Raw genomic sequence first — 3,361 nt, forward strand, 5'->3', positions numbered from 1 at the left:
CTTATATCAGTGTATAAAATGGTTTAAAATAAAAGAATTAAGAACAAAAATTGATGGTACAGGAAATAGACAAAAGTAAAGAAAATTAACAAGGAAAAATGTTGGCTCCTTGAAAAGATTAATGAAACTTGACAAACCTTTATCAAGACTGAGTGATAAAAAGTAAAGAGCAAAAATGAAAGAGAGAGAGATATTACTGAGGTACTAATATTGAGAAGGAAAGAGGGAGTATCAGTCACCACATATCCTACAGACTTAAAAAATAGGGGACTATTACAAACATCTTTATAACAAGAAATTCAACAGCATAGACGATATTGACAAATTCCTTGAAAAACTTAAAATACAAAAACTGACACAAGAGACCATAAGAAATATGAAAAGCCCTGTATGTATTAAGGAAAGGGAATTTGTTATTGCAAACCTTCCCACATAGAAAACTTCAAGCCTAGATGAGTTAATTGGTGATTCTATCAAATGTTTTAAAAAAACTCACTCTTACACAGCTCTTTCAGAAAAGAGAGGAGGAATCATTTTCCTACTTATTTTGTGGGGTCAGCTTGACTCTTGACAATAAAATATGAAAAACATCAGACACACACAAAAATTGCTATCCAATGTCCCTGAAAAACACAGATGCAAGATCAAAATGTTAGCAAACAATATTTAATAATATATAAAAAGGAGAATATATCATTATGAAGTAAGACTTATCCATGGAATGCCAAGTTAGAGTTAACATTTGAAAATCAATCAATGTAGTTAATCATGTTAACAGAATGAAGGGAAGCATCATGTGGTCATCTTGCTAAGAAAAACATTTGTAAAATTAACACCAGTTCGTTAAAAAAATTTTCAGCAATGCAAGAAGAGAACTTTCTCAGTCCAATAAAGAGCATCTATAAAACAAAAACTGACATAGTTAATGGTGCAATAACTAAGATGAGGAACAAAACAAGCATGTTCATACTCACCATTTCTATTCAACATTGTCTAGTTCTAATCATTACGATAAGGCAAGAAAAAGAAATAAAAAACATAGGTGACAGAGTGAGACCTGTCTCTTAAAAAAAAGGTTGTGTGGAGCAACATGGCTGACCAGAGACACCAGCTGCCAGAGTGTCTCAGTAAGAAGGAGAAGTTTTAGATGAAAGAGAAAAAATGAACAAACAAACAGAGATCGGGTGTGGATCTGAGAGAAGGGTGCCAGAACCTTCGGGAGACTCCATGGGAAGAAGTTGCAGACCAGAACAGGAAGGAGCAAGGTATTGGCAGAGTCAGCCCATGAGAGCCTTGGAGTCCAGTGAGAAGGGTAGGTGGAGAAGTTTGTTTTTCCCTCCCTTGCATCTCTGACAGTTGGCAGATTCCTGGGCTACTGGAGAGACTTTCTACCCACACCAGCCCAGAGCCTGCTGCCACCAATGAGCTGGGAATTTCTTGTGGACAAGGCAGCAGACTCCCAGCACCCCCCTGGGGCGCCTCCCATCTCCATGCACACAAGCGGATGGCAGGCGCCATATTGCTTGTCTAGCCACCGTGTGCCTTTGTCCTCCCCACGGGGCTTCAACTCCTCAGGTTTCATCTTCCTCACTCCCACACAGACACTTCCCAACTCTGGCCCAGACTGCAGGAGCCACAGGGGTATAGCGGGTCCCAGCTTATCCGCATAGCTCCAGTGCCTGGACATTCTGAGCAGGCGGCCTCTTGGAGTGAGGGATGGAGATGACCAGAGTGCTAGCTTTCCTGCATTCAGTCTGTTTTTCTCCCCTTCCGCTCCCCCACCCATGGCTGCCAAGAAAGACAATTGAAACATATCACTAAGGCTTCCACAGAGAATGGGGCTCAGACCTTTTCTCTTGAGGTCCTGCAGTGGACTGAGGGGTGCTTGGACTGTGAGCTTTCTGCCTGCTGGCCCTCCCTGGTGCTGCTTTCCTGGTGATTCCATCAGAGTGGGCATGTACGTTTCATGTACTTTTCTTTTTTATTCTTTAGTTATTTTTCCTCAATATACTATAATAAATACTACCCTAACAAAAAGAGTGGCTACATATTTTCTTATTGGCAAAAATTAATTTAAGTAGGAGCAAGTAGGATCTAATTTGTTAATTTGCATATTTAGTGTAAAAATTGGAACTAAGTATTTTGAATTTTAGCCTTCATGTATGATTCAGATGCAGTATGTTTATCTGAAATAGTGTTGAAAGTAGTTAAATTACTCAACAGCTGAGCTTTCCACTTTGACTTGCCAGAAATTAGGGGAAAAATGTTTTTCACTGAAGCCAAAGCTCAAATCATTAAAAAAATTCCCCAATAAAAGACTCTTTTCACATTTATCACAACTTAATATGACACAACATAATTAAATATAATTCCATTTTCTCTTTTTTTTCTCCCTTGTCACAGTATATCACATTCAAATGAGTTTTCTTAGAAGAAAAGCCAACTTTTGAAGTATTTGCGGTACAAACCAATAATTATGTAGCATCACAAGGCTACTTCTCACCTAAGAATTCAGAATTTTGAAACACCTTTTTGTGAACTTTAGAGCAGGGTATACAGACAGAATTCTGTCACAAAGAAGGCTGGGAAACACTCAAGGATCGGCTGTATAGGAGCTTATGATATCTTGTGCAATATCTGGAGTGGAAAACGGACAGTGCAGGTCACAGGAGAGACAAAATAACTGAGCATGGGCTAAGAAATTTCACGTGCACTCCAAGGCATTCTCATGCAATCCGCCCTGGTTCTTAGCTTTAATGATGTCTTTGGTGGAGAGATGCAAGATATTTATTTGAACAGAAGCACAATGGAGCTCCTTCCAGGTACATTAACTCTTCTAACAGCCAAGATGTGCTCTTAAGTCTGGTATAGCTACTATTTTCTTTTCTTTTTTTCTTTTGTTTCTTCACTACATCATAGAGCTGATATAGCTACTATTTTAAACCACTAAGGTTTTAAGTTTATTTGGGAACGACAAGGTGACATTATTAATAATTATGCCAAGACGGCATGTATAAACCTGGACTTTAAAAGGGAAAATTGGAATGTATATATACATATATTTTCTCATTGAATTTTAAAATAATTATAGAGGCACTTAAATTTCATTTAACTGCACACTCTGATTTAATGTTTAGCACATATAATATATAGCTTTTTATATGGGTTGGTTAAACTCTGCAATAAGCTGAGGCCAGAAATAGATTGAAGTCTTTCTGTTATCTTTCATGTTGAACAGTGTCCAGGTAGTTTCTGCTCTGAAAAAAAAAAAAAAAAACTTCCATAGTTGAGAGAATTCTGTAGAAAAATAAAAAGAGGTTAGAAATGTGAAAGGCTATTCCTGAGCTTCACTTCTAAGGAT

Source organism: Propithecus coquereli, unplaced genomic scaffold, assembly GCF_000956105.1.
Source record: "Propithecus coquereli isolate 6110/MARCELLA unplaced genomic scaffold, Pcoq_1.0 Scaffold24, whole genome shotgun sequence".
Taxonomy (NCBI): domain Eukaryota; kingdom Metazoa; phylum Chordata; class Mammalia; order Primates; family Indriidae; genus Propithecus; species Propithecus coquereli.